We start from the raw sequence: 14,478 nt of genomic DNA, 5'->3' as shown, positions 1-14,478 counted from the left end.
AGCCAAACAAAAGAGCTGCTGTCATTGTTTTTCCCATTAACAGGCAATTTTTTCTATTAATATTATATTTATTACATGTTGCTGATATCTTTACTACTTTAAACGGCGCCAATGGCATGTTTATGAATATCAGATTTGATGTGTCACGTCTGCCAGACAGTAGCTTTTTTTTATGGTTGCCAAACACAATGTGCTTAAGCTAACACACAAACCAATTCCCATTTATGTCTTTATTGAAAACATTCACAGTGCTGTGGAAAAAGTGAAACCTTGGATTTTATAACTGGTCGATCCACCTTTGGCAGTAACAACCTCAACCAAGCGTTTCCGGCAATGTTTTTGTTGGAAAGCAGCAGATTCCTTTGTGGTGTCCTGCCATGGACACCATGACTGTTTAATGTTTTCTGTATAGTAGACTCAAGAACAGAGATGTTAATCAGTTCCAATGATTCCTTCAAGTCTTTAGCTGTCTCTCTAGGGTTCATTTTACCTCACTGAGCATTCTGTGGAGTGCCCTTTGAGTCATCTTGGCTGGACGGCCACTTCTAGGGAGAGTAGCCACAGTACTAAATTGTCTCCATTAATATACAATTTGTCTAACTGTGGACAGATGAATATCTAAGGTCTTTGAGATAAATTTGTAACCATTTCCAGCTTTATGCAAAGCAACAATTCTTGATCGTAGGTCTTCTGAGACAAACAAATCAAGATCTCTTTTTTGCAAGGCATAATCCACGTCAACAGATGCTTCTTGCTAATAGCAGACTCAAACTTTTTGTGCTTTTAAGTTGAAGTATTGCTAACCCATACCTCCAATCTCGTTTCATTTATTGGATGCAAGGCTTGCCAACTCCTGACTCCAATTAGCTTTTGTTGATGTCATTAGCCTAGGGGTTCACATACTTTTTCCAACCTTCACTGTGAATGTTTGAATGATTCATTCAATATGTACAAGAACAATACAATAGTTTGTGTGTTATTAGTTAAAACAAATGTGTTCATTGTAAATTAGATCAAACCATATTTTACATAAATGTAGGCAATTCCAATGGGTTCACATACTTATTCTTGCCACTGTATAGGCAATTTTGCAACTACTTCTAATGCTCATCCAATCAGATTAAAGTGCTACTGTTGTACGTTTTTTTGTTTTTAACAATTGTATATTGTGTATAAGATTACGAAGTGTATCATAGGGCTGGGCGATATCCGATTACATCGTCCTATCGACGATGTCTTAAAGATCCCAATGCCGATCGACAATATCGGGAAATGGCAAAACCATGGATCTGGGAAGTCACCAAATATATTAAACCGTGACCAGGGTGTGAACCTAGCACCCGCCACCCGCCAAATGCGACGAGGTTCAATCCAGTTCGCTCCTCGTCCAAATGTATTTCATGCACGGGTAATTTTGCTCGTCTACCCGCAACAGGCGGGCAACCTTTAAGATGTCTCGGAGTGACGTGACAAGAAATGCTATTAGTTACAAAAACACATGCTTGAAGAAACACACTTTATTATATTTTTAAGAACAGACAAAAGAAAAGCCGTCAATGCTTGTCTAATTTGCTGTTTGTGCAGCACGAGCCTGTCATGTGGAACAAGCGCATGTAAAGAGTTTTCACTTTTTTTTTCCTCTGCTTCATTCATCTGAAAACTGTTAGCAAGAATAATGTCATCTGTGAGAATGCTGCAAATTCTCTCTTTTCATCTCAGGAGGTGCTGTTAGTTTAGTCCACTTGGTTGGCATGCATTGTGAATGCAGCTCAGCAGGTTCAGTAATATATATCTTTGTATTAAATAAACAAAGACGAAAGTGATTAATCAAAGTAATGCAAGACATGTTCAACTTGAACCTAAAATTGAGTTTTATTTTCTTTTCTTTAGGTAGCGTTAACTATTCCCAAAATACACTACAAATTTGATAAAAACGATGCGTTGATGGATGCTTGCGTGACGGAAAATGGAGCCGTTGGAGACGGTAAATGTTTAGATTTGTGGAGGTGGTTAAATTGTTTGATCACTTTGTTATTTTATTGCTTTTTTCGTTTAAAGTGTCATTTGAATTTAGAAATGTCTTTCGTTCATATTTTTCTTGTTTCAATAAACAAATTAAATTTTTAAAGCAAAATTAATAAAGCAAAAAAATTCACCGACCCTCAGCAGGGGGGTTGAATATGTAATCGGATTTCACAATATTTTGTGAAAAATATTTTTTACATATCGCCCAGCCCTAGTGTATCATCTCTAGGTTTGCCATCAAGTTCTACATAACAAAATCAAAATATAAATGAAGTACCTTTCATTTGTAGCGCATTTAATTAACTGGATGGATCAGAATAGGCATTACTAAATGCACTCAAAAACTTAAGTCATTTCCTTTAATTGAATTTGAGAAGTTTTCACAAGCATTTTAATGTCTTTCCTTCAGATAAATTTCATTGAGCCAACATAATTCAGTTGGATTAGGTGAAATCAATGTACTATAGTAGTTTTAACTCAACTTCATTAGGTTCATCAAACTCAATATACTAAAGTTTTATTCATTTAGTTTATGTTGGCCCAAAATAGTTTATTTTAGTAATCATTAGTAAATTGCAGCACTCAAGTGTAAGTCCATCCTCAAGACCCATTCTTCACCACAATGGTAACCCCCAAAGCTCCAGCATAATAGACTCTTTAAATACAAGCATAACAGAACATTTAACATGGTCATATTCTAATCTTGCTCAAAAATGCATAAAACAACACTTAATTTAAACACTTATTCTCCCTATCCAGTCCCATGCAAAGCATGCTGTCAAACAGAAATCCCCTGCCCCGTTCCATCAAAAATTACTATCATGCACCAGGGTTCGGCCACCTATGGCACACGTGCCAGCACTGGCACACGGAGAGGTAATCACTGGCACGTCAGCAACAGCGAGAGAGGAGTGGACTATTTTATTTAGATGAAATTCTGTACCTGCATTCCAATCTACATCTTGATGTAATCCTTCCTCATGATCACACAAAATGTTTTCATGAGCTGAATGAGAGACTAAACAAAAAGTTAAAATGTAACGAGACTTCAGTATACCCAACAGACTCGTGCAGCGCGTGCAAGCCATTCACGCATCACGAGCCGGCAGCGCTTCACTTTCGGTTAATGGCGCGAGTAAACGTGTCCACTTTGCTTCAGTCAGGCTGCGTGGATAACAGCCTACATTCTGTGTTTAATTTGTTTCTTTTTGCTTTCAGAACAACACGTGATGTAATAAGGAAAACACCACTATTAATCCTTGAGATTTCCAACCCAGCATACAGGTACACCCCCCTTAAACCAGTCACACTCAAAATTACATTAAACGATTAAAAGAGAAAACAAAAATCTGAGTCTATTCAAAATATAAATTAAACCTGGAAATAAAGTTTTAGGATTTTGCAGGTGCGATTCACTGAAAAGGGTTAAATAGTTGATTGGTTTGCACGTGCAGCACGAGTCTCATCACACTCCCATTCAGCTGATAAAAACACTGCGTGATCATGAGGATTACATCAAGATGTAGATTGGAATGCAAGTCAGATGACGAGAAACATTTACCAGAAAAATACACAAAAAAAAATGGCACTCCATGTCAAAAAGGTTGCCAACCCCTACTATATACAGTTACTCATACCATAACATAAGCTCATAGTGTCAACCCATCCCAACATGCAAGTCATTGCAGACTGTGTGACAGAATAATCAAGAAACAGGCAGATTTTATTTATCTGTAATTAAGTCAAAGACACTAACTGAAGTTTCCCCTAATGAAATCATGATAATGTCAGCCAATTAAAATCCTTTTAAACCAACTGTTTTTACAGTTCAGAGGGAGTAATGCTGCTTTGACATTAACATGCTGCTAAATTATATTAAATGAGACTTTGAATCAAGTACAACACTTTGATAAAATGGAAGTAATTGAAATTGTTCATACCACATGAGTCAGGTGGGTTTTAAAAAAGGTCCCCTGACAACAAAACACATGAGCAAATAATACAATTCTGTATGCAAAAGATCACTATCGAAATTTCTTAAATAGTCTGGAAAGACTTCATTTAAACTTTTATTTGCACAAAATTTCAGCCGTATGTGCCATTTTAGTTTTTTGTACACTTCACCATTCAGAAATTTAAAGTATAGAAATCTTCCATAGATTTAAATTGATAGAATGTTCACCATTTAAAATCAACAGTAATATTCACTGTAATACTTGCACACAGATATCCGCTTGGTCTTCTTTCATACATCCATTTGCAGACTGAACTGCGATAGATTTTTAGATCTATTTTACCATATAGGAGTCTTTACACTGCAAAGATGATGTCACACTGATTATCATACATTGCCAATGGAAAACAAGCATCATGACAACGGCAAAGCAGCTTTAATGTGGCATTTCATTTACACAGAACCAAAGCCTAAAACCTAAGCTTATCTAAACTTGAACACTATTTTTTTTCCTGCCTCGCAAGCACTACCATTTCCCTCTGGAAATGAAAATCTAGCTTTTAATTAGTAACTTAATTATCCAGCACGGAACCACTTTGGCACATAAGTTCATAACCTTTCAAAATCTGAAAGACGGTGCTTAATTCGGTTGATGTGTTCGCAAAGTGCAACCTGATGTGTTGCGCTGTTGTACAGCTGTAATGCTCATTTGGGAAATAATCTCTGCCTCTTGTCATTTTGCCGAAACGATTCACAATCAATCATGTTTACAATCTGCATTAATCCGAGAGACATTGGGGTATGACTGAATTCTTCAACAGGCCCATTCCAGCCCCAAATAAAACACAGAAACATGTAATTGAGAGCTGTTAGCTGATTGGGTCAACTGGAGGATCAAAGTGAAAGGATCCTTTTCATTCAGGTTTCATAAAATTACAAATTGAAGTAATTACTGAAAGGTCCTCATTTTTACATCTTACACACTGCAAGAAATATATTTTTTAATCAGTATTTGTCTTGTTTTTTAGTTCAAAAATCCTTTAAGGGACATTTCACCCAAAAGTTTAAATCCCGTCATCATTTACTTACCCTTATGTTGTTCCAAACCCGTATGAACATAAAAGGAGATTTTTGGCAAAAGGTTCGGTTTCACTTCCATTGTATGGTGAAAAAAAAAATGAAGCAATGAAAGTGCATGCCCACTGGCATTTCTTTCTTTAAGCATAAATGTAACAAAATCTAATGAGTTTTATGCTTAAGACAAGAATGCCCAATTACAATTAAAGATGAAAATACTGATTAAGAAAATTATTTTATAATACGCTCCTCTTCATCCGACAGTGATGTGATTCCAAGACATGTGCTAGTCACTATGGCTGATCTTCATGCACTTGTGATTAATTATGCCTTGAGAAGGGTGCAGAGCAATCTACTAAAACCCTGCACAGGACACATTCAATGGTGGCATCGGGGACCATTAATAAATCAAGCCATTTAAGTAGAAGATGGGACTAGTGCCAAGATCAGGATGGCGGGACACGGATGAGAATCCGAACAGGAAATGGATCGTGATTCCTCACTGATTAACTTACCCTTAAGGTGCACAATAGAGTCTAGAGTTCAGCTGTCTCATTGTTCTCAGGGTTTTTCAACCAGTGATTTACAAACTCCTGTAAAGGGTTTAAGATTGCAATAGAAATGCCAGAGCCAAATTAAACTACATTTTGAAAATGTGCTTTTTACAATGAAAATTGAAATAAAATAAAAAATTTATAAATAAAAATAAATAAACTTTCGGCTCAACCTTTAGACAAAAATAAGTCATTGTCAGAGAGATGGCTTTGTGGCTTCATGCACCGTCAGACTCTAGGGTCTAAAAACTCAATGTTTTTCATTTTGGTTCGTTCTGAGCAAAAACTGTATTTTTCCTTTCTGGTTCGGAAGTACAGGTGCTGGTCATATAATTAGAATATCATCAAAAAGTTGATTTCACTAATTCCATTCAAAAAGTGAAACTTGTATATTATATTCATTCATTACACACAGACTGATATATTTCAAATGTTTATTTCTTTTAATTTTGATGATTATAACTGACAACTAAGGAAAATCCCAAATTCAGTATCTCAGAAAATTAGAATATTGTGAAAAGGTTCAATATTGAAGACACCTGGTGCCACACTCTAATCAGCTAATTAACTCAAAACACCTGCAAAGGCCTTTATATGGTCTCTCAGTCTAGTTCTGTACGCTACACAATCATGGGGAAGACTGCTGACTTGACAGTTGTCCAAAAGACGACCATTGACACGTTGCACAAGGAGGGCAAGACACAAAAGGTCATTGCAAAAGAGGCTGGCTGTTCACAGAGCTCTGTGTCCAAGCACATTAATAGAGAGGCGAAGGGAAGGAAAAGATGTGGTAGAAAAAAAGTGTACAAGCAATAGGGATAACCGCACCCTGGAGAGGATTGTGAAACAAAACCCATTCCAAAATGTGGGGGAGAACCACTACGCACAGACGTATGCAAGACATGGGTTTCAGCTGTCGCATTCCTTGTGTCAAGCCACTCTTGAACAACAGACAGCGTCTGAAGCGTCTCGCCTGGGCTAAAGACAAAAAGGACTGGACTGCTGCTGAGTGGTCCAAAGTTATGTTCTCTGATGAAAGTAAATTTTGCATTTCCTTTGGAAATCAGGGTCCCAGAGTCTGGAGGAAGAGAGGAGAGGCACACAGTCCACGTTGCTTGAGGTCCAGTGTAAAGTTTCCACAGTCAGTGATGGTTTGGGGTGCCATGTCATCTGCTGGTGTTGGTCCACTGTGTTTTCTGAGGTCCAAGGTCAACGCAGCCGTATACCAGGAAGTTTTAGAGCACTTCATGCTTCCTGCTGCTGACCAACTTTATGGAGATGCAGATTTCATTTTCCAACAGGACTTGGCACCTGCACACAGTGCCAAAGCAACCAGTATCTGGTTTAAGGACCATGGTATCCCTGTTCTTAATTGGCCAGCAAACTCGCCTGACCTTAACCCCATAGAAAATCTATGGGGTATTGTGAAGAGGAAGATGCGATATGCCAGACCCAACAATGCAGAAGAGCTGAAGGCCACTATCAGAGCAACCTGGGCTCTCATAACACCTGAGCAGTGCCACAGACTGATCGACTCCATGCCACGCCGCATTGCTGCAGTAATTCAGGCAAAAGGAGCCCCAACTAAGTATTGAGTGCTGTACATGCTCATACTTTTCATGTTCATACTTTTCAGTTGGCCAAGATTTCTAAAAATCCTTTCTTTGTACTGGTCTTAAGTAATATTCTAATTTTCTGAGATACTGAATTTGGGATTTTCCTTAGTTGTCAATTATAATCATCAAAATTAGAAGATATAAACATTTGAAATATATCAGTCTGTGTGTAATGAATGAATATAATATACAAGTTTCACTTTTTGAATGGAATTAGTGAAATAAAATCAACTTTTTGATGATATTCTAATTATATGACCAGCACCTGTAAATAACGTTTTCAATCCGGAACAACTGAAAATCACTTTGTTCTGGTTTTTGGTTACGTTCTGCTAAAAAATTTGTTCGTTTTCGGTTTCCGTTTTTGTTCCTTGAACTGTTTTTAGTCCCAGACTATGAATGCCATTTAAATTTAAAATAAAATTGAGGTAACCCTTTACAATTTGAATCAGAATGAGCTTTATTGCCAAGTGTTTTCACATACACAAGGAATTTTCTCCTGAAGTCCACGATCATCTCCACTGTTTTGAGCGTGTTCAGCTCAAGGTTGTTGTGACCGCAACAGACAGCCAGCTGATCAACCTCCCATCTGTATGAAGACTTGTCACTGTCGCGGATGAGGCCGATGACGTGGTGTCCTCTGCAAACTTCAGGAGCTTGACAGTGGGGTCTTTTGCAGTGCAGTCATTCATGTACAGGGAGAGAGAACGCATCCCTGAGGAGAACCAGTGCTAATAGTGAGAGTCCCGGATGCGAGTTTCCCCAGTCTCACTAGCCGCAGCCCATCTGTCAGAAAGCTGGTAATCCATCGACAGATTGGGGTGGGCACGGAGAGCTGGGTCAGTGTGGTTGACAGAGGATCAGGCATGATGGTATTGAATGCTGAACTGAAGTCCACAAATAGGATCCTTGCATAAGTCCCAGTCGAGGTATTGCAGAATATGATGCAGTCCCATATTGACGGCATCATCCACAGACCTGTTTGCTCAGTAAGCAAACTGAAGGGGGTCCAGCAGGGGTCCATTGATGTCCCTCAGGTAGGCCAAAAACAGTCTCTCAAACGACTTCATGACCACAGACGTGAGAGCTACAGGTCTGTAGTCATTAAGTCCTATGATTTTGGGGACCTGAATGATGGTAGAGCGTTTGAAGCAGCAAGGAAATTCACACTGCTCCAGTGATCTATTGAAGATCTGTGTGAAGATAGGGGCCAGTTGGTCAGCTCAGACTTTCAGACAAGCAGGTGAATCACCATCTAGGCCTGAAGCTTTCCTAGTGTTTTGTTTCCGAAAGACCCAGCACACATCCTCACAGATCATAAGTGTAGATTGAGTTGCAGGAGGGGGTTGGAGGGGGATTCCAGGAGATGTTGGTGTGTGAAGATCAGAGCGGGCTTTTCAAACCTGCAGTAAAGCACATTCAGTCCGTCGACCATTAGTTAACTCACTAAAGAGCGAGGAGGAGGTGTCTTGCATTTGGTGATGCTTTTCAGGCCTTTCCAAACAGATGCAGGACCGTTGGATGCAAACTGTTTTTTCAGCTTTTCAGAGTAGCTTCTTTTAGCCACTCTGATTTCCTTAGTGTGTTCCTGACCTGGATGTCCAATATTTTATCCCCACTTCTGTAAGCATCCTTTTGGCATGACAAAGCTGTCAGAGTTTTCCTATAAAACATGGTTTATCATTACTGAATGACAAAAATGTCCTAGTAGGGATGCACATAATCTCTCAGAAACTGATATATGATGTCAAAGTGTCGGTGAGCTCGTCCAGATCTGTGGCTGCAGCCTCAAAAACAATCTAATCAGTGCAGTCAAAGGAGGCTTGTAGTTCCAGCTCTGCTTCATTGGTCCACCTCTTTACAGTCCTTACTACAGACTTAGCTGATTTTAGTTTCTGCTTGTAGGTCAGGAGAAGATGAACCAGACAGAGATCAGAGAGTCCTAAAGCTGCATGTGGGACAGAGCGATATGCATCCTTTACAGTGGTGTAGCATCCAGTATATTTATGTCTCTGGTGGGGAATGTGATGTGTTGTTTGTATTTTGGAAGTTCACGGGTTAGGTTAGCTTTATTAAAATCTCCCAGAATAATAAGCAAGTCCGGGTGTTGTTGCTCTGTGTCTGTGATGCTTGTGGATGAATATAAACACTCACTAGAATGAACGAGGAAAACTCCCGCGGCGAGTAGAAAGGCTTACAGTTGATAAAGAGCGCTTCTAAATTAGGACAGCACATCTTCTACGATGTTACATCTGTACACTAACTTTCGTTGATGTAAAAGCATGTTCCACTGCCTGTCGTTTTCCCCGATGATTCTGCAACGCGATCCACTCTGAACAGCTGGAAGCCCGGCAGATGAAACGCGCTGTGATGTTTACGTGAAACAAAGCAGCAGAGTTAGAAAAGTCCTTATTTGTTTGAGTGAGCAGAAGCAGTTTGTCCGTTTTGTTGGTGAGGGAGCGGACATTTGCCAGACGAATACTCGGCAGTGTAGCCCAAAAGCCGCATTGACAAAGCTTCTCTTCCCTCGTGTGCGTCTTTTGGATCGCTTGTAGAGCACAACTGCACCTACAACTATGATATCTAATAAAATGTCAGAATAATCAAACACCGGCAAAAAATATGAAAATATTCAGCAGTTCATCCCTGGTGAAACTGATTGGGAAAGAGTGACAAAAAAAACATGACAAACAAACAAAAGTAACAGAAACGCTAGAGAGCTCCACACCAAAGCAGCCATCTGCGGTGCCACCTTGGCTCAATAAAGTTGTATTTGTTAACATTGTTAGTTCATGAAACTTTATGCATTTACTTAATATATTTTAACAACATTTATCTTATTAAATGTTAAAGAAAATAGAATTGCCCCCTGTATGTTAATGTTAGGTCATATCGCAATACAACTTTTAGTTTTAAAAATGTATTAGTGTATGTTGAAATTAACATTAACCAAGATAAATTAGGGTTGTTAAATTATTGATTCATATTAGTTTGTTAACTCAATATGTTAACTAGGGATGCACCGATAAAAATATTTATCTTCCGATCCCGATATCGGAAATCTCATTATGCTAACAAATACAACCTTACTGGAAAGCGTTACCAAAATTGGTTGCTCCCACATGTGAACTGTCCAATGTCATTTTTTCTCAATTGGCAAAAAATAGTTGCATTTATAAATCATGTACCATTTTATTTTGTTACATGTAACTACATTTTTTAAACATGTCTATTTATTCATCAACAAAGTGTCAAAAATGATTAATTAATTTACATTTTTAAATTAATACATTGATAATTGATTCCTTTTTTATTGAACTGAAATTGGAATTTATTGCAGTAAGGTTTTTTTTTTAAGTGCTATTCCTAGACTTCCGTACAATAACATTTTTCATGGTGATGTTTTTGCGAATCTGTTTGGTCACTGATAGTTCCCCAACTACTACACTTTTATGAGGGCAAATAACATGTTCTATTGCATGGCCATTCAAAAGTTATTTTTGCAAGCATATAAAAAAATAAAATAAAAATAATAATAATCGCTAAAAATAAAAATTACTACAATAGATTAAGGCTTTAAACAATGCTAAATAGACTTGTGTTTTTGTCTGTCTGCTGTAAGGAATTCTAATATAGAATGCTTAGTTACATGGCATTAACAGCTCAGGCAATTAACTAAAATAATAATAATAATAATAATAATAATAATAATACTGGAAATGAGTGGCTATGACCTTCATGGTCCAGCTGAGCAAATGCCATTGAAATAAATGGGAATGTTAACAGATAGCTCTTTCTAGGTATATTAGACTACAAAAAAGGTAGGAATGGTACAATATGGTTCTCATGATTTGATATAATAACACTTAAAATACAAAATATTATAGACTTTATTTTATGAAAAAATGTTTTAGCAAAATACACAATTTCTCACCAACATTTTTAATAAAAATAAATGCTCAAAATTTAAATGAGTTGCTCATATACCTCCCTCTATAAGAAAAGATCACAACAAATAAGTTTTCGAAAATAGTGGGCTACATTCAGGATGATCAGGTGCAGAAAATCATTAGAACTGAAAACCTGTCCTGAAACAGGTATGTGATAGTGAATATTAAATTAATTATTTGTTTTTAATCATTATTATAATCATTCTTTACTTTGTAAAAATAAAAAATGTCTACATTATATTGATTACTATTATAACAGGAAATGGTATATACAGTGCTGTGAACAAATATTTGCCCCATCCTGATTTCTTCTGTTTTTGTGTAAATCTCATACTAAAGTGTCTTAAAAATTCTAACAAAATCTAACATAAGACAATGAGTAAACACAAAATACAGTTTTTAAATGACAATGTCATTTATTGTAGCAAAAAAAGTTATCCAATACCAACTGCACCTGAGTGAAAAAGTATTTGCCCCCTTAGTTACTAAATCCCCAAATATATGAAGCTGCATTCATAATGGGGTTCAGCTGGACTAGACACCCAGCCCTTTTCAATAGGGCTGAAACGATTAGTCGATGTTAGACAACGTCGACAATGAAACATTTGACAAAAATTTTCGTTGTCGAATAGTGGTTTGATCTCATTTAACGTAACATGAGATCATATGAAACGCTAATGATGGCACGAGAGAGCAGCACCGCAGTTCGTGCCTGACTGAGGAGAGGAAGAATTACACAGCTCACAGTCCAGACGCACTCCAAACCTTCCAAACAGCTTCAGGTAATTTATATCGCAAAGTATGAGGGAATTATAATGCAAAAATACAAAATAAGTAAATACAGAAGCACTCTCATTGTGGAATAAGTGGAGCTGGAGCAAAACTTGCATTTTTTTGTGAGTTAAAGATGGATTGAAGTGAACAGAAAGGTGAGAGAGGTAGTCTTCGCCCCATTATACACTGCAACAAAATATGTTTTTGATTTGTTTTTTGTTTTGGCTTGTTTTCCCATATAAATATCTGAAACTCCTTAAAACAATGTACATTTACTTTAGGAGCTATACTGCAGAAGAAAAAAATGTTATCTGAGAATATTGAATATAATATTAAAAATAAATATTTTAAAATATCTAAAAGTCCTTTTATGCTGAGAAGCAGCATATAAGATATTTAGACTTGCTTTTAGAGAATAGATCTTGAATATATTTTGTCTTTACTGCACTCGCAGAAGCATAGCCAGGTTGCCTTTTTATGTTATAACTCGTTTGAAGATCTAAAACAATTTGGTATGAAAAATACACAAAAATAGAAGAAATCAAGACTTTCAACTTTTTCACAGCACTGTATAATGATATGAGCTTTCGCTGTTTGAAATAATGTGTACAATTTACAAGAAAAAACATTGACATCCATTTGTATAAGAAACTTTAATAAGGTACTGTCACTTTAAGAGTTTCAACATGCATTTTTCCAGTGTTCCAGTTCAGCGAACATTAACGAGAATCTCTCGGTTTCTTTAGTGCATCCATGCTGTGTGAGATTAAAATTTATATTTTGTTTACTTTTTTATTTGACTGTAAATAAAAGGATATTAAGACACATTATTCAATGAAAGTGGGTCACCATCTTTGACGGACACACATTACATGGATGAAACGATCCGTTTTAATCTTAAGCACTTCATCGAAACAAGGCGATTTTCCAGGTATTCCAGTACTTACATTTCTAAAAGCTAATTGTGTGAACCCTGTAAACAGTGTAGAAAGTGCAGTAGGGGTAAAACCAAGTGATAGAGAGATTATGATGTTTGACGGGTCATTTCTTTTATGATCACATGGACAGAAAACGAGATGTTGCAAATTTAGAAATATCGATTTATGCCACGATATGGTTTGTAGTATTTTTTTGATATATTTTCCCATCCCTACAAAAAAGGAAATAGGTGTTACATTTATATTCATTGTATTTATTAGTGGTCGACCGATGTTTTTTTTATTTTTTTTATTTTTTTATGGCCGATGCCGATATCCAGAGAGCAGGGTGGCTGATACAATGTCAATATTTCACAATGTAATATAGTAAATAAACATAAAATTGCTTAAAAATAATAAACTCTCATTAAGCACTATATTTACTCAATTTCACACAAAACTTTGTAAAAAAGAATAAAAAATATATATATTGTCTTCTAAATGGTAGATAGCAGTTTCTTTTGATTTCTGTTTAGTAATCAATTATTTTTATTTATTTGCATGAATAAATTGTTAATATATCAGGAATAAGGAAATAACAGTACACACAGTAGTCCAGCAGCAACCATGGATGAATCAAACCAATTGTACATACAGTGCATAGTGAATAAGTGACTTACTTCTAGCACACATGAAGTTGCACCAGAGACTATTTAGCAGAGATGGACCACTTCTATTAAAATGAATGGGAGAAATTGAACCGCTCAACCAAGAAGCTCTTGCGCCCAACAGTCAATGGATGTAGATAGTAAGTCCCGCCTTACAGGTAAAAGAGCCAATCACCTTTTAGATACAGACATCGCCTGTCAATCAACTCGAGAACATGGATTGAGCTATAAAAGCTTCTCAGATTGTGCAAAATAGAGGTAAAAAAAAAAAAAAAAAGCACCATTTATGATACCAGTATTGTCAGATTTTACTGCTGATTTGAAATATGTTCTTTGATCGTAATCTTTGGTCTGTCTCCATTCAAGTAGATAAGAGCTGCACTATCATGACTGGAAATAGCCTCCTGAGAGCGTTCCAATCATGGCCGACAGAAGACTGACTTGCTAGAAAGACTTTGGTCGTACTCACGCGCTCGTGCGGATACAGCAAGTAGCAGCAATCTCCTGATAGTTTAAACAGTCTGGATCGCCAGCTTGGATTGTGACCACTGACCATCATGATTTGTGAATCAGAGGAACTTTTGATCCTGATTCTGCAGTTTTTGATTCTGGCTGATGGTATATGCACTTCCAAGGAAGATATTAGATGAGCGCTCGACGTGGGTTCGTGAATCACATCTATGTAAACGAGATATCAGCATATTTGCAAATGGTATATAATAGAAGTTTTATTGATATTTGCCTTTTATCATTAGAAAAGAACGTTAAAAGTGACAGGGAAATGTAGAAGAGAGGCTGATAGAATACGTGCTTTAGATTAAATAAATGAGCACTCCACAGGACGCTGGATCTGCTTTAGCTGTGTGAGGTTGGTTTATTACATCTGTTTAAACAAGATGTGCATATTTCAAGGCGGTATACCATGATATTTGTTTTATTGATA

The 14,478-nt window shown here is 36.9% G+C and overlaps 1 protein-coding gene across 1 annotated transcript in view; it reads right to left on the bottom strand.

The window, feature by feature from the left end:
* Positions 1-14,478, bottom strand: part of eif3ha (eukaryotic translation initiation factor 3, subunit H, a) — a 90,664-nt gene that overhangs the window by 51,033 nt on the left and 25,153 nt on the right. The gene's annotated exons all lie outside the window — the stretch shown is intronic.

Source organism: Myxocyprinus asiaticus, chromosome 16 (genome assembly GCF_019703515.2).
Source record: "Myxocyprinus asiaticus isolate MX2 ecotype Aquarium Trade chromosome 16, UBuf_Myxa_2, whole genome shotgun sequence".
NCBI lineage: Eukaryota > Metazoa > Chordata > Actinopteri > Cypriniformes > Catostomidae > Myxocyprinus > Myxocyprinus asiaticus.
This window is presented reverse-complemented; position numbering and strand designations above follow the sequence as displayed.